Below are 20,998 nucleotides of genomic sequence, written 5' to 3' on the forward strand. Positions count from 1 at the left end.
TATTGAAGAAGTGTCGACGAATATGTATATGTATAATGAGGTAAGGAATAATGAGTAGTGTTTAGGGACTCTGATTTATGAAAAGGATGTTGGAAACCAAGAATCGCACTTTAAGATTTATGAAATGTGTGACTGTATCACAATGCTGACCAATATTTTTTTTTGGACACTTATATTTATAGGATTTTGTTTCTACAGATTTGCAATGCTAATTCTTGACCTGTGAAATATTTTTATATGAGACTGCCACGGTAGCAGAAACTGCTGTCGTAAATATTTCCGTACGAAAGTTAAGTGACCACCTGCACGCAATGCGTCGCGGGCACCCAGCTGTGTCAGACACCTGGAGAAAAAGCCATTATTGCGAGCCCTTTTCAGCGGCACAGGTAGAACAAAAAAAAGGGGGGGCCATTATCCTCGGAAATATTCTTACATCTGCAAACCTGATAATGACAAGTGTCTTTCTACGAGAGTTGAGAGCTACTGACTTACGAAATGCCACATAGCTATTAATGATGTTTTTATGCTTTGGTTTGCGTAATTGCTTATTTCATTTGACATCTGTTTTCCAGCTGTGTTGCAGCATTGCTTTTATAAAATGAAATGCATTTGCTAATGTGAACACTTTCTGTCAACAGATCTATTAAATAATTATTTTATGATCCACATTCTTTAAAAAAGGAGCACTTGGAAAGGAAAGAACAATAAGAAGGAACTAGTAACTGCATTCATAATTTTCTTTTCAAGTAATTGGTAACTTTTTGGTAGAATAACTTCTTGTGGTGCACCACTTTAATTACTTAGACATTAAGATGTGATTATACATTTCCCTTATCTGCATTGTTGTTTTTACTGTAATATTTTTTCTGCTTGAGCTATGTCATGTTTAGATATAAGCTGCTGTTTGCCAGGCATAGTGCTACTGAACTTTAATTTGTGTTACTCTGCTAAGCCAATTTTACTACTCATTGATTTTTCATGTTGCTGCACATTGGCTCATATTAGTTGTAATTTTGCATTTTATCTGTTAATTTAGATTTACTGTAGCTTGCTTTGCAATTTTCCATTTTTTTGGTCATTGCTGTTTGTGTTACTTATTTTGTGCTGCTGCATTGCCTCGTCCCTTAGTTTAGCATCTGAGCTCAGTAGATTTAAGTTAGCTTAAGAGGGGGTAGCCTCTAAGAGAATGAGTTGCGATGAATTGGAAGAAATGCATTCAGAAGTTATACAAAAAAAGGTACAGAAAACAGGTTTAGGTAGGATTTTCTTGGAAATAAATGTTGAGGTAAGAAATGTGTGAACATATAAATACAGAAAGCATGCTTAGATAGAATTTTTTTGGTGGAAACAAAGGATGAAATAAGAGGAAAGATATATGAAGTTTTGGGTTGGACTGCAGTACCAAATGTTACACTGAAAACGAACCCTGTCCTTTCCTATTGGTGTTATCCCACTATGTGTTTGTGTACCCTTGTGTATTTGTTTCCTTCCTGTCTCTGTGTACTGTTTCATAGAACTTTTTTCTCTTCTAATACTAAGTTACATTCACTATGATGAGGAATACTGTTATCCTCATATATAATTTGCATTAATAATATGTTATTTACTTTGTAAAGATGCTTAGACATTATTTATTCTGTTTTGCTTTAATGCTCATGTGTGAAGTTGATGTTTCGAAAGTTATTCTGATCTTTTATGTATTTACTTATGTCATAATTCTTGTAACACTGATGTATATGTTTATTTCTATTCTTTTGTAAAGCCTGTACTACAAATGTTATCTGTATTATTATGTTCTTTAATGATGTATTTTGTACCTTTGTAATTGTATTTTCATGTTGTAAATTTATAAAATTGTAATTGGTACCAGTTCATCAAATTAAGTAACTTGTAAGTTACATTTCACTGCATACGTTTCAGTTGGTCATAGTACATGGACAATATGTGAGAAGTTGGGACTGTTAGTGTTTGCATGTGTGTTAATCATTCAGCAAGGGACTGGATAACAGCATTGCTGGTTCTAAGGACAATTCCAAAAACTTTGTGAGTGCACAAGTGGTGGTTTATGGACTTGCTATATTCTCCGCAAGACTCTTCGATGGTGAATGTGCACCTGCACAATCGCAACAGATGGCTGCTGGCCATCTCTACAAGGACTGCAGTGGGTCTGCGCCTCTGGTGGCCCACCAATACCATACTCTCTACCAGGACTACAGTGGGTCTGCTCTGTGATGACCTACCTACCAATATTCTTCAAAACGTCGAATGACTCTGCTGTGGGTTTGCTCTGTTGTGGCCCATTACCTGTATGCATGTCAAGAGTCAGCACTGTCTTTCCGTTGGAAGGACAACACTACTTCTTCAAGACTGCATGGAAATCCACTACGTGTGTGTGCATTGTCTTTTACTGCTCAGACTTTGAGAAAAACACGAGAATTTTAGTGTGATCAATGATCAGGACTATCTTTATGGACTGTGAGAAAATTTTAGCTTTTGACCAACATTGATCAATAAGTGTCTGCATCTGATTTCTTTGTTATTGTAATTATGAAAAAATTTTCAAATCTGTATTGGGCACTGCCCAAACCAGTTTGTAAAATTTTTTGTGGGGAGCATGGGGGCTATGTAAGTAGGCTGTTTATGTTTTCTTTATGTAAGTAGGCTGTTTAGGTTCTTATATTGGTAACGCCGCCGCCACATAGCGCTCTCTGTATGAAAATGAAATCACTGGCTGTGCTGTGTGCAGTCTGTGGCTAGTTTGCATTGTTGTCTGCCATTGTAGAGGGGCAGCTGGATGTTAACAGCGCGTAGCGTTGCGCAGTTGGAGGTGAGCCGCCAGCAGTGGTGGATGTGGGGAGAGAGATGGCGGAGATTTGTAATTTGTCATGAACTGATATATATATTATGACTTGTGATGATATTAAGGTAAATACATTGTTTGTTCTCTATTAATATCTTTCATTTGCTAACTATCCCTATCAGTAGTTAGTGCCTTCAGTAGTTTGAATCTTTTATTTAGCTGGCAGTAGTGGCGCACGCTGTATTGCAGTAGCTTGAGCAGCGAAGATTTTTGTGAGGTAAGTGATTTGTGAAAGGTATAGTTTAATGTTAGTCAGGGCCATTCTTTTGTAGGGAATTTTGAAAGTCAGATTGCGTTGCGCTAACAAAATATTGTGTGTCAGGTTAAGCACAGTCGTGTATAATTCTTCAAAGGGGACGTTTCAAGATCACAATATAGTAGTGATGAAGAGTAGGCTGAAGTTCGAGACATTAGTCAGGAAGAATCAATACGCAAAGAAGTAGGATACGGAAGTACTAGGGAATGACGAGATACGTTTGAAGTTCTCTAACGCTATAGATACAGCAATAAGGAATAGCGCAGTAGGCAGTACAGTTGAAGAGGAATGGACATCTCTAAAAAGGGCCATCACAGAAGTTGGGAAGGAAAACATAGGTACAAAGAAGGTAGCTGCGAAGAAACCATGGGTAACATAAGAAATACTTCAGTTGATTAATGAAAGGAGGAAGTACAAACACGTTCCGGGAAAATCAGGAATACAGAAATACAAGTCGCTGAGGAATTAAATAAATAGGAAGTGCAGGGAAGCTAAGACGAAATGGATGCCGGAAAAATGTGAAGACATTGAAGATATGATTGTCGGAAGGACAGACTCAGCATACAGGAAAGCCAAAACAACCTTTGGTGACATTAAAAGAAACGGTGGTAACATTAAGAGTGCAACAGGAATTCCACTGTTAAATGCAGAGGAGAGAGTAGATAGGTGGAAAGAATACATTGAAAGCCTCTATGAGGGTGAAGATTTGTCTGATGTGATAGAAGAAGAAAAAGGAGTCGAAATAGAAGAGATAGGGGATCCAGTATTAGAATCGGAATTTAAAAGAGCTTTGGAGGACTTACGGTCAAATAAGGCAGAAGGGATAGATAACATTCCATCAAAGTTTGTAAAATCATTGGGGGAAGTGGCAACAAAACGACTATTCACGTTGGTGTGTAGAATATATGAGTCTGGCGATATACCATCTGACTTTCGGAAAAGCATCATCCACACAATTCCGAAGACGTCAAGAGCTGACAAGTGCGAGAATTATTCCACAATCAGCTTAACAGCCCATGCATCGAAGCTGCTTACAAGAATAATATACAGAAGAATGGAAAAGAAAATTGAGAATGCGCTAGGTGACGATCAGTTTGGCTTTAGGAAAAGTAAAGGGACGAGAGAGGCAATTTTGAAGTTACGGCTAATAATGGAAGCAAGGCTAAAGAAAAATCAAGACACTTTCATAGGATTTGTCGACCTGGAAAAAGCGTTCGACAATATAAAATGGTGCAAGCTGTTCGAGATTCTGAAAAAAGTAGGGGTAAGCTATAGGGAGATACGGGTCATATACAGTATGTACAACAACCAAGAGGTAATAATAAGAGTGGACGATCAAGAACGAAGTACTCGTATTAAGAAGGGTGTAAGACAAGGCTGTAGCCTTTCGCCCCTACTCTTCAATCTGTACATCGAGGAAGCAATGATGGAAATAAAAGAAAGGTTCAGGAGTGGAATTAAAATACAAGGTGAAAGGATATCAATGATACGATTCGCTGATGACATTGCTATCCTGAGTGAAAGTGAAGAAGAATTAAATGATCTGCTGAACGTAATGAACAGTCTAATGAGTACACAGTATGGTTTGAGAGTAAATCGGAGAAAGACGAAGGTAATGAGAAGTAGTAGAAATGAGAACAGCGAGAAACTTAACATCAGGATTGATGGACACGAAGTCAAGGAATTCTGCTACCTAGGCAGTAAAATAACCAATGACGGACGGAGCAAGGAGGACATCAAAAGCAGACTCGCTATGGAAAAAAAAGGCATTTCTGGCCAAGAGAAGTCTACTAATTTGAAATACCGGGCTTAATTCGATGAATAAATTTCTGAGGATGTACGTCTGGAGTACAGCATTGTATCGTAGTGAAACATGGACTGTGGGTAAATCGGAACAGAAGAGAATCGAAGCATTTGAGATATGGTGCTATAGACGAATGTTGAAAATTAGGTGGACTGATAAGGTAAGGAATGAGGAGGTTCTATGCAGAATCGGAGAGGAAAGGAATATGTGGAAAACACTGATAAGGAGAAAGGACAGGATGGTAGGACATCTGCTAAGACATGAGGGTATGACTTCCATGTTACTAGAGGGCAAAAACTGTAGAGGAAGACAGAGATTGGAATACGTCAAGCAAATAATTGAGGACGTAGGTTGCAAGTGCTACTCTGAGATGAAGAGGTTAGCACAGGAAAGGAATTCGTGGCGGGCCGTATCAAACCAGTCAGTAGATTGATGTAAAAGAGCTTGTAGGCAAATGCCTACAGATTGTGTGTGCAATCTGAATGTCTGATTTACGTTACTATGCACATTTTAATGTATACTGATGTACCAAGAATAAACTTTTCTTCCCTTACAGGAATGTACACTGCGACAAAACTTGATAGCAGATGAAAACAGTGTGTTGCACGCGAGTCGAATCCGGCTCATTGAATTTCGCAGCAGGTATGTTACGACGTGACCAACAGATGTGTGTGCGACGCTGATTCCTGTCTGAGCGTTCGATAAACAAATTTTGTTTCGAAACCAGTTACAATTTAAGAGGTAAGATATCCCCACACAATAAGAAGCTCTGCCATGTAATAATGTTATCCAGAGGAACACTTTAACGCGGCATACCTTTATGGAAGTACCCGCCTCGCCACTTAAAAGATCAGAAGCAGGAAACATGTAAAATTATGCAAGGAATAAATCGTCATGAAATGCTCCAGTAAGGTTTGCACTACATACCTATTTGCTAACGTGTGAGGGCTTAGATAAAAGGGAAGTAAGCAATCAAAACCATTAACCACGTATCCAGAATAAAATGTTCACTCTGCAACGGAATGTGCGTTGGTGTGAAACTTTCTGGCAGATTAAAACTGTTGATAGCGGACGTGCTGAACAGTGAATTAATTTTATTGCAGATGCTCCCTGGTGTGACTGAAGATAGAGAATTTGGTAAAAGCTGACCTTATTTGCTGAAAGTACTAGCCGAGTAATTATTACAGCGTAAGAATTCGATGTTTAATAATTTTTTCATAATGCGGGGCCACAGTCATGATATATTTCTTTGAAGTCAGTACCGCTATTAAACTGTTGTTTATTTGCAGTGTTACATTTACACTTACAAGATCATGATTTCGGCTTCAAAGTGCTATTACCAAGTGTTTTACGTATTATACAGTGACTAATATTGCATACTCTCGTATGTGTATTTTAAATACGAGAGTATGACATATTAGGCACTGTACAACACTTAAATGATTTGATAATGGTACTTTGATGACGATATCATGATGGTGTTAGTGTAAATGTAACACTGATAATAAACAACAATCTAATGGCGGTACTGACTTTAAAAGAAAAATTCCATGTTGTTCAACGATATCTACGTTTTGGTACCCAGGGCGAATGATTAGTCATGAGTTCAGACTCTTCGTTACTATTCGTCACACTCCACTTTCAGTTAAAGGTGTTTCATAAGAAAAACAAAGGGTAAATTACTGTCTTGACTACCGTTGGTAGGAGTTCTCATTGTGTACGACAACTCAAGTAAAGATCATAGTTTCATATTAGTATTTGTCGCTTCTGTGTAGTTAAAAGGATCTCAACATAATATCAATTTAATCGTTTTTTCATTCGTTGGCAAAAACTTCGTTAAACTTTATCCTCACAGTTTGAATCCAGATCGTAACATTACTGTACTACACAGTTACACCTTGCTCTATTGTATGGACAGTGAGCTGCATTTTGTTGTAACGACAGCAAACTTCGCATTTGTTAAAGCTGCCTAAAGCAGATGCTAAGGCGATAAGCAGCACAGCGATTTATTTCAGGATCACACACTGTGGCACCTCACATTCTTACAACTGAACAAGACACAGAAGAGCTGAGTTAACTGCTGCAGGTAATAAAGCAATTTTAGTGGCTACACTAATTTTGTGAGATAAAATTGTAGAGTGCCATCATCTGTAAAAGTTTCATATAATTGAGCAGATGCATTTTGTAACAGGGCTTAGTTTCAATACACGGCAATTACCCAGCGTGTTGTTGTTGTTTGAAGAGCAAGCCATTCTGCACAATAATAGTTGTCATTCTTTGTGTTCAGTTTCGCTTACAGATATAGTTTAAAGTAACTGGCACCACACATATTCAAATCAATTTACACAGTTGACGTTCGCATTCGAAAGTAGGGTAGAAAAGGCCAGTCTTGTTCAGAACACAGGGGCGACTGTGTAATCGCAATTTAGAAGAACACAGTTCTGAATTACAAGTTTCTTAGACAACAAGTTTTAAACTGATTAGTTTCATCCATCATTGATAAGTTCCAACTTTAAGAAGGGAACCACACTGTGCGACGATAGTCACAGTTTCAGAAACACAGAGGACTGTATGTGCTGCAACAGACTGTTGGTTTCCTTTGGCGTTTAGTTATGACTACCAGTCAGCTTCTAGATTGTATGCGTTTACTACCTCACATAGTGGCCTTTCGAGCACGCAGTCTAAATGAATGACATAGTGAATGCAACATTTTGCAGAGGTTATCAAAAAGAGTCATCCGATTCAAAAAAATTATAACTATTATGTTATTTGAGATACGTGCGTGAATAACGAAAGAGCAAACTCTAATTTTACATGGTTCCCGCTAGGTAGCAGCAGTGTGCGCCCACTTCAGTTCTAATAGAAGTGGTGTTGCGACAACAGAAAGCATTTTGTGTTCTACATTTGTGCAGTGCTGGTCATTAATAACTGTTCAGCGTGACTTTCGTACTACGTATGGTCTTAGAAGAAAGATTAAGGAAAGGCAAACCTACGTTTCTAGCATTTGTAGACCTAGAGAAAGCTTTTGACAATGTTGACTGGAATACTCTCTTTCAAATTCTGAAGGTGGCAGAGGTAAAATACAGGGAGCGAAAAGCTATTTACAATATGTACAGAAATCAGATGGCAGTTATAAGAGTCGAGGGTCATGAAAGGGAAGCAGTGGTTGGGGAGGGAGTGAGACAGGGTTGTAGCTTCTCCCCGATGTTATTCAATCTGTATATTGATCAAGCAGTAAAGGAAACGAAAGAAAAATTAGGAGTAGGTATTAAAATCCATGGAGAAGAAATAAAAACTTTGAGGTTCGCCGATGACATTGTAATTCTGTCAGAGTCAGCAAAGGACTTCGAAGAGCAGCTGAACGGAATGGACAGTGTCTTGAAAGGAGGGTATAAGATGAACATCAACAAAAGCAAAACGATGATAATGGAATGTAGTCGAATTAAGTCGGGTGACGCTGAGGGAATTAGATTAGGAAAGGAGACGCTTAAAGTAGTAAAGGAGTTTTGCTATTTGGGGAGCAAAATAACTGATGATGGTCGAAGTAGAGAGGATACAAAATGTAGTCTGGCAATGGTAAGGAAAGCGTTTCTGAACAAGAGAAATTTGTTAACATCGAGTATAGATTTAAGTGTCAGGAAGTCGTTTCTGAAAGTATTTGTATGGAGTGTAGCCATGTACGGAAGTGAAACATGGACGATAAACAGTTTGGACAAGAAGAGAATAGAAGCTTTCGAAATGTGGTGCTAGAGAAGAATGCTGAAGATTAGATGGGTAGATCACATAACTAACGGTTGGGGAGAAGAGGAAGCCGGCCGAAGTGGCCGTGCGGTTAAAGGCGCTGCAGTCTGGAACCGCAAGACCGCTACGGTCGCAGGTTCGAATCCTGCCTCGGGCATGGATGTTTGTGATGTCCTTAGGTTAGTTAGGTTTAACTAGTTCTAAGTTCTAGGGGACTAATGACCTCAGCAGTTGAGTCCCATAGTGCTCAGAGCCATTTGAACCATTTTGGAGAAGAGGAGTTTGTGGCACAACTTGACAAGAAGAGGGGAGCGGTTGGTAGGACATGTTCTGTGGCATTAAGGGATCACAAATTTAGCATTGGAGGGCAGCGGGGAGGGTAAAAATCGTAGAGGGAGACCAAGAGATGAATACACTAAGCAGATTCAGAAGGATGTAAGCTGCAGTAGGTACTGGGAGATGATGAAGCTTGCACAGGATAGAGTAGCATGGAGAGCTGCATCAAACCAGTCTCAGGACTGAAGACCACAACAACAACAACATGGTGTGAATCCTTCTAAAGCACAGAGCATTAGCCGATGGCATGAACAATTCCAAGAAACAGGTTGTTTGTGTAAAGGCAAATCGTGGGCCGTCCGCAAGTGTCTGATAGACGTCGAGTGCATCCGCCATTGTTTCACAAGGAATCCGCAGAAATCATTTCGCCGTGCGGCTCGGCAGCTCAACATGTTCCCGACGTCCGTCTGGCGTGTGTTAAGCCGTGAAGGTAACAAACAAAATCGTATGGAGTCCTGGAATTTCGCTTTTGGCAAGATGGAAGATGACAGCTTTCTTCCACGCTTAGTTTTTACGCTTAGTTTTTAACGACGAGGCAGGACGTGACTGTTTGTGATTATTTGTTGTGGGGGTTTATAAAAGATTCTGTTTATGTGCCTCCGTTACCAACAACATTGAATGAACTGAGTCATCGCATAACAGCAGCTGTGGAACCTGTAATTCAAGACGTGCTCGCTGCAGTCTGGGAACAATTTGAATACCGCATTGACATATGCCGTGCGTCTCGAGGGGGGCGTATTGAACACCCTTGAAAAGGTATGAAAAAGAATTTTTTGAGTTTCCCCATTCATCAAAAAACAAAATTCATTGTATACGTTTATTAGTTTCAGAAATACAGACGTTCCAAATCGGATGATTCTTTTTGCTACACCCTCTATATTCTGTGGTGGAATACGCGGAACTAGATACAAATATGATTAAAGGCCACTTCTGACTGCTGTTTTCCATGTAAAGAATGGACGCATAATTATCCAGCAACTGACACCATAAATAGAGAGCATACTATAAGTACGTGCGGTCGATTGTAGGTGAAGAATAAAACTCCAGTTTCCACCGTTAACACACCTTCCTCACACCCTCCCTCCCTTCCCTTTCTCCACTATCCAGGGCGCGCTCACGCACACAGATAGGATATAGTTAAAGCGCTTTTTCAATTTAATGGCGATAGCGCTTTGTTTCAAATTGAAAAGCTTCCATTATCGAACGTACCCAGCGCTACATCAACGGAGATCAGTCGTCTCCAAAGCAGCCAGGAGACAATTATTCTCTGAATAGTTTCCCATTTCGTGCTAGCAGCAAACCGATAGCCTCTGCAACTCCAAAGAGAGCCGAGAGAGTAATTTAGCTTAGACGTCTTGACGCTGTTCGCTGCCAAACATATTAGAGAACTTACAAAACGAACAAGTTATCCGCTTCAGATTTCTAACTGTACAATGGCCGATGCACTACCACTTAAGAATGCTGACGATGACTTTATAAGTACACAATCTTCGCATTAACATTTTCAGAACATCAACTTCACCAAAGAGGGAGTTTTTCTGTCGATCACACGTATCAACAAAATGTGCTTTTGTAGATGGAGCAAAAAGCAGCTGCACCACCCACAGAGAAATCACGCCTGTTTTACTTTATTATTATCATTATTATTATTATTATTATTATTATTATAACACCCAGACATCACCCCGTCATCCAGGTCATATCATTTAAAGTTCGTTTCCATTCTCAAAGTGGCTTTCACACTAAATTACTAATTCTGTGAGAAAACGTTGTCTCGTCATGCAGATGGCAAATGGCAGCACACGTCAATCTTCAGATAGACACGACACATTCTAGCAAGATTTTGAAAGTATCTACTAAATAAACAAAACTTCAGACGCTTTTAGATATATTTAATGGAAAAACTTCCATCTATCCCTATGTTGTTACCTGCAAAAGTATTGAAATTATCAGGCCTGGCATACATGATTACTTAAATTTGTTATGTCCCAGTACGAGCGCCAACGAAATCGAGTTACAGTTTGTCAGCAGCTTGCAATGCTGTACAACGGTTGAAAGGTCACACTGCGAAAATTTCGAAATTATGATGAAAATGCTATCCATAAATATGAACAACTTAGTAAGAAGTAGCTGATTCGTTTTGAAGTTCTTTGTCATCGTGGCGTTACCTTTCAACACAAGCCTATTGCTTTGGATATAAACATTTACCCGGAGAAACCAAGACAAGTAGGTTCCTGAAAACCAGTTCCAGATTGCCATGCCAGGTGTGAACGGTTTGCCAGATTGCTATCCTCCTCCTTCTATAAACAGTGCAACAAACTGTTTGTATAAAATAGTATTGCAGGTGTATTCCGTGTAGCAATGGCGTATCTGTGTTCGTATCTAACCGTTACAATTGCAATGCCGGTAGGACAGAAAATAACGAAATTTAGTTCTTTGTGCGGAACAGTTTAGTAGGAAGAACACACGATTAAATTTGTAGGTGATTTGTGGGTACACAGCAGAGATAATTAAGTACATAGGGCTGTGTCGCAGCAACAACGACTCCAATCAGCTCGGAATCGAGTCAAATTGAGCTTGCGTGACGGATACGGGCACGTGACTCCTCGCAGGCGAGTACATCATCCTGTCATAGTGACTAGCTGGTGGGCGTGTTGCATACTCTCGGCAACACAAGAACAGATGGTCCCTAGGGTGAGAGATCGATGGAACGTAAAGGCCATAGTAACAGTCTAATACCCTCTGTGCCGACTTAGGTCTGGAATGCGCAGTGAAATTTGGTCTTACGTTACCTTGTTTAAACATAACTGCACGGTGACAGAGCACGAGACATGGCTGTGCTACTCTATACGGTGTTTATGGAGTGTTTATGGAAAAAGTTCAAGGCAATCGTAAAATGCGTTTTAGACAGGTACGTGCCGAGTAAAACTGTGAGGGACGGGAAAAACCCACCGTGGTACAACAACAAAGTTAGGAAACTACTGCGAAAGCAAAGAGAGCTCCACTCCAAGTTTAAACGCAGCCAAAACCTCTCAGACAAACAGAAGCTAAACGATGTCAAAGATAGCGTAAGGAGGGCTACGCGTGAAGCGTTCATTGAATTCGAAAGTAAAATTCTATGTACCGACTTGACAGAAAATCCTAGGAAGTTCTGGTCTTACGTTAAATCAGTAAGTGGCTTGAAACAGCATATCCAGACACTACGGGATGATGATGGCATTGAAACAGAGGATGACACGCGTAAAGCTGAAATACTAAACACCTTTTTCCAAAGCGGTTTCACAGAGGAAGACCGCACTGCAGTTCCTTCTCTAAATCCTCGCACAAACGAAAAAATGGCTGACATCGAAATAAGTGTCCAAGGAATAGAAAAGCAACTGGAATCACTCAACAGAGGAAAGTCCACTGGACCTGACGGGATACCAATTCGATTCTACACAGAGTACGCGAAAGAACTTGCCCCCCTTCTAACAGCCGTGTACCGCAAGTCTCTAGAGGAACGGAGGGTTCCAAATGATTGGAAAAGAGCACAGATAGTCCCAGTCTTCAAGAAGGGTCGTCGAGCAGATGCGCAAAACTATAGACCTATATCTCTGACGTCGATCTGTTGTAGAATTTTAGAACATGTTTTTTGCTCGCGTATCATGTCATTTCTGCGAACCCAGAATCTACTATGTAGGAATCAACATGGATTCCGGAAACAGCGATCGTGTCAGACCCAACTCGCCTTATTTGCTCATGAGACCCAGAAAATATTAGATACAGGCTCCCAGGTAGATGCTATTTTTCTTGACTTCCGGAAGGCGTTCGATACAGTTCCGCACTGTCGCCTGATAAACAAAGTAAGAGCCTACGGAATATCAGACCAGCTGTGTGGCTGGATTGAAGAGTTTTTAGCAAACAGAACACAGCATGTTGTTATCAATGGAGAGACGTCTACAGACGATAAAGTAACCTCTGGCGTGCCACAGGGGAGTGTTATGGGACCATTGCTTTTCACAATATATATAAATGACTTAGCAGATAGTGTCGGAAGTTCCATGAGGCTTTTCGCGGATGATGCTGTAGTATACAGAGAAATTGCAGCATTAGAAAATTGTAGCGAAATACAGGAAGATCTGCAGCGGATAGGCACTTTGTGCAGGGAGTGGCAACTGACCCTTAACATGGACAAATGTAATGTATTGCGAATACATAGAAAGAAGGATCCTTTATTGTATGATTATATGATAGCGGAACAAACACTGGTAGCAGTTACTTCTGTAAAATATCTGGGAGTATGCGTGCGGAACGATTTGAAGTGGAATGATCATATAAAATTAATTGTTGGTAAGGCGGGTACCAGGTTGAGATTCATTGGGAAAGTGCTTAGAAAATGTAGTCCGTCAACAAAGGAGGTGGCTTACAAAACACTCGTTCGACCTATACTTGAGTATTGCTCATCAGTGTGGGATCCGTACCAGGTCGGGTTGACGGAGGAGATAGAGAAGATCCAAAGAAGAGCGGCGCGTTTCGTCACCGGGTTATTTGGTAACCGTGATAGCGTTACGGAGATGTTTAATAAACTCAAGTGGCAGACTCTGCAAGAGAGGCGCTCTGCATCGCGGTGTAGCTTGCTCGCCAGGTTTCGAGAGGGTGCGTTTCTGGATGAGGTATCGAATATATTGCTTCCCCCTACTTATACCTCCCGAGGAGATCACGAATGTAAAATTAGAGAGATTAGAGCGCGCACGGAGGCTTTCAGACAGTCGTTCTTCCCGGGAACCATACGCGACTGGAACAGGAAAGGGAGGTAATGACAGTGGCACGTAAAGTGCCCTCCGCCACACACCGTTGGGTGGCTTGCGGAGTATCAATGTAGATGTAGATGTAGATGTAGATTAACGAACATGTCTATCCACTCTGACGCTAGACTCGTAGGGCCGTTGAGACTCTGCATGGCATTGATATGGTCCTGGGGAATCCACTGCTTTTGTATTCGCGTCACTTTCGTGCGTAACTCAGCTTTCACTTTTCTCACATGACATGCTACGAACTATGGATAGAGGGCAAGAGACATATTCCATACTACAGAATGAAATTTTCACCTCGTAGCGGAACGTGCGCTGATATGAAACTTCCTGACAGATTAAAACTATGTGATGCACCGAGACTCCACCTCGGGACGTTTGCCGCTCACGCGCAGGTGCTGTGACAACTGAGCTACCCAAGCACGACTCACGACCCGTTGCTCAGTTGGTAGAGCACTTGCCCGCGAAAGGCAAAGGTCTCAAGTTCGAATCTATGTCCGGTACTCAGTTCTAGTCTGCCAAGAAGTTACAGATTCCGTATTCCTAGATGATCTGAAATTGTTTCACACGGTGTCGCACTGCAGGCTGTTGACGAAGGTCCGAACATTCGGTTTACATTGTGCAAGTATGTGAGTGGCTCGAAGACTTTTAAGTAATAGCACGCTGTCCTCGACGGCGAGTGTTCATCAGAGACAAGGGTATCGTTAGGAGTGGCCCAGTGAAGTGTGATAGGACGTCTCACGTTCTGTATGTACATAAACCATCTGACGGAGAGGGTGAGTAACAATCTGTAGTTGTTTGCTTATGAAGCTGTAGAGTACGGGAAGGTGCCACCGTTGAGTGACCGTAGGAGCATACGAGACGACTTAGACAGGATTTCTAGTTGGTGTAATGAACGGTAGCTTGCTCTGGATGTTGGAAAATTTAAGTTAATGCGGGTGAGTGGGAAAAACAATCATGTTAACGTTCGAATACAGTAATAGTATGGTCCTACTTGATACAGTAAAATCGATTAAATATCTAGGCGTAAGGCAGGAGAGCGATGTGAAATGGAATGAGCGCGTGAGGCTGGTAGTAGGGAAGGCGAATGCTAGACATCGTTTCATTAGGAGACTTCCATGAGTTCCAAAAGAAATCCGTTGGAATTCGATTACTCGATAAATAGTACAATTCTCAAGGCTGTCAATTCAACTAAGTACCTGGGTGTTAAAATTACGCACAACTTCAGTTGGAAAGACCACATAGATAATATTGTGGGGAAGGCGAGCCAAAGGTTGCGTTTCATTGGCAGGGCACTTAGAAGATGCAACAAGTCCACTAAAGAGACAGCTTACACTACACTCGTTCGTCCTCTGTTAGAATATTGCTGCGCGGTGTGGGATCCTTAACCAGGTGGGATTGGCGGAGGACATCGAAAGGGTGCAAAAACGGGCAGCTCGTTTTGTATTATCACGTAATAGGGGAGAGAGAGTGGCAGATATGATACGGGAGTTGGGATGGAAGTCATTAAAGCAAAGACGTGTTTCGTCGCGGAGAGATCTATTTACGAAATTTCAGTCACCAACTTTCTCTTCCGAATGCGAAAATATTTTGTTGAGCCCAACCTACACAGGTAGGAATGATCATCAAAATAAAATGAGAGAAATCAGAGCTCGAACAGAAAGGTTTAGGTGTTCGTTTTTCCCGCGCGCTGTTCGGGAGTGGAATGGTCGAGAGATAGTATGATTGTGGTTCGATGAACCCTCTGCCATGCACTTAAATGTGAATTGCAGAGTAGTCATGTAGATGTAGCTCACCCACAAAGGAGATGGGACCCATTCTTGAGTACTGTTCGAGTACAAGGGATCCTCATCAGTCGGAGTAAAGAAAGACATCGAAGACATACAGACGCATGCTGCTCGGTTTGTTACCGATAGGCTCGATCAGCGCACAGGTATTACAGAGATGCTTCGTGAACTCAATAGGGAATCCCTTGAGGGAAGAAGACGCTCTTTTGTCGAGGCACTGCTGCAGACATTTAGAGAACTGGTATTTGAAGCAGACTGCAGAACGAGCCTAGTTCCATCAACGTGTATTTCGTTTAAGGACCACGCAGATACGCTGCAAGAAATAAGGACTCGTGCTGAGGCTTTTACACAGTCCGTTTTCCCTCGCTCTATTTGCGAATGGAACAGGAAAGGAAATGACTTTCAGGGCTAAAATGACCCTCCATCATGCACCGTATGGTGGTTCGCGGTGTTTGAATATACGTGTTGATCCCCGCCAACACGAGAAACTATGTTACGGAACAGATAAACCAAATTCTCCACATACGGCGATCCTGCAGGTTTCTATTTCCGGCACATGCTGGCAGACGTGTTTGCTCCTCACACAAGGCGTAACACGACCTCTCCACAAGCAAACATTCAAATGCTATTTCTCAGTCAGCACAATATTTAGTTATATAGACTACAGAAAGCAGTTTACCCTACCGAGTTTGTGCTAATCACTTGCATATTTGAGCAGGTAGTACATTTCATGATAACATGACTTCTTTTGCATGCTGTCGCAATTTTAATGGTTTTCAGTGCATTTATCTAAGCGTGTATAATTAAATGGGCGATCAAAAATTTAAAATTTCTTATCTTTTTAGATATTTAAGAAGTTGTTTCTACCCAAAGCATCAAAAATGTTCAAGTGTAGCCATAAAAAGTTTAATTTTCGATGGAAAGTCAGATGTGAAGAAACCGTTCAAACAACTTATGGGAATGCACTCGGGTGACATCTTCGACAGCAGCCGATATTTCGACAGGTGCACTCCCTGTCAATTTCATTGCTCGAATGCAACGAGAGAGGGATGTGCAAGAATGTTTAAATCCTCGAAAAGCACACACATGGCGAAAGATACCACACACAATATTGTAAACACTAACACCGTCACACAACCAAAGATAATCGAGTCCACAAGTGATCCATGGTGAATATTAATAAACAACGGATGAAGGAGGATTAACCCTGTCTCTCTGTTGTTTGACGAGTGAGAGGGCAGGATTCCAAGCACAGTTCAAGCAAAAACCGTAATCTGTATTTAACCTTAGTTCTGCTTCGTTAGTAGCATTAGGTCAACGGCTGAGAGTGCATGCCGGAATTTCGGTACGTTTTCTCAGAGTAGTACTTGCAACCTACGTCCTCAATTATGTGCAGGATGTATTACAATCTCTGTTTTTACCGTCTGTAGCTTCCTCTACTACCAAGAAAGTCATTCCCTGATGTCTGAACAGATGTCCTACCATCCTGTCCGTTCTTCTTGTGAGTGTGTTCCATATAATACTTCCCTCGCAGATTCCCTAAAAAAAAAACACCTCGATATTTACCTGATCAGTCCACTTAATTTTCAACACATTAAATGTAAGCTCAGTTGAGGATATGGATAACCATCAGGTGTGTAATGGAATGACGACAATGAAAATTTGTGCCGGCACCAGAACTCGAAACCGGATTTCCCGCTTATCGCGAGCGGTCGCCTTACCGTTTTGTTACCCGAGTACGATTTAAGCCCAGACTCAAGCTTCCATACGTCATTAACAGTGTGCCTATAACCTGTACTCGTACATCGACTACGTTTATTTCTGTACATTGGAGATATTTTGCTTTAAACTTGCCTGCCCGGTGTCGGCGGATAAATAAGATATTGCAAAGCCTATGTTATTTAAAATTATGTAATGTTTCTTCGGACACGAATGCATGTCCATGACGCCAAACAAAATCTACAAATCTGAAAAAAAAAGCCTGCCGGAGTGGCCGTGCGGTTCTAGGCGCTACAGTCTGGAACCGAGCGACCGCTACGGTCGCAGGTTCGAATCCTGCCTCGAGCATGTATGTGTGTGATGTCCTTAGGTTAGTTAGGTTTAATTATTTCTAAGTTCTAGGCGACTGATGACCTCGGAAGTTAAGTCGCATAGTGCTCAGAGCCATTTTTTGAAAAAAAAAAAAAAAAACCGGTTTCAAATCTAGCCAACAACTCCAGTACTCGTTCCTCGAATGCTTTCGTCCAAAATTGGCAATTAAAAGGTGAGAATGGGCTCCCCATCGCAGCTCCATGTGTCTGTTTACACACCTGGTTATTGAATAAAAAGTAAGTGGACGTCAACACAACGTAAATCAGTTAATAAACTGATAATAATGGAAATTCTGTTATACCTGTTGGCCCCAATCACACACACGGAAAGATATCAGTAAACCGAAGTGTGGACTGTACTTTATCGCCTATTCCTTTTAATATTTACGCAGACGGTATCATCTGAAAATGGAAAGAAAGAGCGCCAGAGAAGGTTTATATAAACAAAAATAAATATATTGACGTACTATTATATGCTGGAGACATTGTATTAATGGCAAATCCTGAAGTGTGACTATAAAAATAAATCCGTTTTTTAAACTTAATACGAAAGGACTGTAAACTTCCGATTGCAGTAAATGAAACGATGACTATATATACACACAAGATCATTCTTACTATCATTTAAAACCCCCGCAGTGATGTACATGGAATTGATACAAGTAATTTAATATAAAACACATTGGGTCGCAAATGTCGAGAAATTCTCCAAAAAATGGGTGAGAAGTATTAAACATGTGACGCCGCCAGATGACATACCTCGCCGCACGCGTAGCGGTTGGGCTTGGGCGTAGACGGATGATTGAGCGATGGAATGCTTGTATTCGAGCAAACGATGCAAGTTTCTGACACCATTCGTAAATGTGACCTGTTTTAAGCGTAGAAGTTACAAAATTATTATCTTTGCTGGAACGAAGTAAAAGCTGTTCTTATTTTTTGTTTGTTTCCTCTTGTCCCTTTTTTTGTTTATAGACATTATTTACTAAAGAAGACGTAGGTCATCTGCCTCAATGTAAACACGCAATTGTCTTACGCAATGAAAAAAATGCTGTCTGGCAGACTAAAACTCGAGCCCCGATCTCCACGCGGCTAAAGTCGCGCATATGGGCGCAGAGCCACACCGACGTGAATACTTGACTTTGGTTGCGATGATCAGGTGGGACAGACCGACAGGCTCAACTGCTGCACGTGTTGCGAGGTACGTCATCTGGTGAAATTACAATCTTCATATCATCTATCATACACAGACCACTGTGCAACGATGTAGTACACTGTCATTTAGTCATGGGCACATTTGAGAACAAGTAGTTGAAGACACTCCATTGTAACGTTATACATTATACAATAAAACCATGATTCTAGACCTACATCTACATGGATACTTTGAAAATCACATTTAAGTGCCTGTCAGAGGGTTCCTCGAACCACCTTCACAATTCTCTATTTTTCCAATCTCGTGTCACGAGCGGAAAGAACAAACAACTATACCTTTCGGTACGGGCTCTGATTTCCCTTATTTGATCAAGGTGATTGTTTCTCTCTATGTTGGTTGTCGTCAACAAAATATTTTCGCATTCGACGGAGAGAAGATTCTACCGCAAAAAAAGCTTCTGCTCAAATGCATTTGACACATAGGATATTAATTAAAAAGCAAAGAACATGAACAGTCACAACCGCAAGAAACTCCTTTTTTATGAGGTTACTTGTTTCGGCCTGTTCTAGAGCATCTTCAGACCAACGGTGGTGGTGATCGCAGCAGCCGCACGACTCCACGGAAACTAACTAGAGTCGTAGCGCCTGCTGCGATCACCACCACCGTTGGCCTGAAGATGCTCTAAAACAGGTCGAAATAAGTAACCTCATAAAAAAAGGAGTTTCTTGCAGTTGTGACTGTTCATGTTCATTTTTAAGAAGAAACGTTGTACTCAAAGAGAAACGTTCTCAAAAATTACTCGTAGGATACTGTGTTCGTGTTGACAGCTGACGTCCAGCCACCCCCCCCCCCCTCTCTCTCTCTCTCTCTCTCTCTCTCTCTCTTTTTCGTCCCCCTCTCCCCCGAATCCATCATGGCTGCTCCCCCCCCCCCCCCCCCGCGTCCAATCCGTCTTGGCCAATAACTTAAAGCGCAACTTGTTTTATATGCCTCTTCGTATTTCAAGTTTTGTTTTATATCTAATGGAGTATCTGAAATAGGAATCTGCTTATGTGTCCATCCACGACAGACAATTTAGCTAGACAATAAGAAGATATACTTCATGCTGATGTTAACGCTCTAAACTGGTTATCTACACGTAAGCGTAGGCTCCTGTGGCAGTTGTCACCGTCAATAAACGTCAGCTCAGCACGAAGCCCTGAGGGAGGCTATTTGCAACAGCGGCTGAAACGTCGGACAATTTTGTATATTGACAATGCGGTCAATAGCCCAGAAGAATTTTATTGACGATGGTTATCTACACTCTACTGCATCGCAGGTAATAGCTCAGGAGGTGAAACGACCTGCGTGCGTCCCTTTTGGCGACTTCGTCCACGTTATGTGTTAGACGCCGGTTCCGCTGAAACGTACTCGGCAGTGGGTGACGATGTTGAAAGCCGGGTCAGGATGTGTGCTCTCGGTAACACGAGCTGCAGCCCTCGCATGGCGCGACGCATTAAGAGGGTTTACGCAATGAATAACGAGCTGCACAAACGCATCTACTGAAATGCGTAATTTCGGCGTCAAGTAAACTTCAGCTGAAAAAATTCTTGCTAAAGTTTCTTCTATCCCGAGACAGTTTGATATTAAGTATGATGCTCGCATATAAAAATCTACTACTCGAATTATAGCAAACTTTTCTTTCAGTTCCTCTTAACGATGAACAACAAGAATGGGAATGACTTCTTGGATGCTTCAGAGGTTACTCTTCTACTTTTATCTTTTCCACTGAAGTAGCATTTTAAGAATATTCGTAAATTTCATACCGAGTACAAATTCTTTAAATTTTATCATTAGAATTCCGCGAGAAATTACAATTTCCCAGAATATAAAGTTTTCTACATTTCCGTGACAGTTTCCGCTAGCTAAGCAACGATAAAAATGAAGTAATTGTGACGTAATCCCTTACTCGTTTTCTGTGTAGTAAACAACAAACAAGTGAAAGTACTTGGTGTCTACAGGACAAGTATACAACATATTGATTCTGCAAAGTTTTTCAATAAATGCTTCACGTATTTATGCCTACCTTGTTACTTTACACACGAAATCGGTAGCATTTCGATGATTTTGAGTCAAAATATATGCTTACAGCGTAGATAAACTTCAACCACATATCGCAGAGGTTAACAGAGCAAATCTGAA

At 41.1% G+C, this 20,998-nt stretch overlaps 1 protein-coding gene and 1 long non-coding RNA gene across 9 annotated transcripts in view; one reads left to right on the forward strand and one right to left on the reverse strand.

Moving 5' to 3' along the window:
* Positions 1-20,998, reverse strand: part of LOC126457194 (sodium bicarbonate cotransporter 3) — a 989,834-nt gene that overhangs the window by 669,666 nt on the left and 299,170 nt on the right. The gene's annotated exons all lie outside the window — the stretch shown is intronic.
* The window catches only part of LOC126457196 (uncharacterized), a 225,604-nt gene that overhangs the window by 146,064 nt on the left and 58,542 nt on the right, over positions 1-20,998 (forward strand). Inside the window, exon 3 of the long non-coding RNA XR_007585445.1 lies at positions 5,477-5,562. This is a non-coding gene — a long non-coding RNA (uncharacterized LOC126457196). The remainder of the gene's footprint in view (positions 1-5,476; positions 5,563-20,998) is intronic.

Source organism: Schistocerca serialis, chromosome 2 (genome assembly GCF_023864345.2).
Source record: "Schistocerca serialis cubense isolate TAMUIC-IGC-003099 chromosome 2, iqSchSeri2.2, whole genome shotgun sequence".
Taxonomy (NCBI): domain Eukaryota; kingdom Metazoa; phylum Arthropoda; class Insecta; order Orthoptera; family Acrididae; genus Schistocerca; species Schistocerca serialis.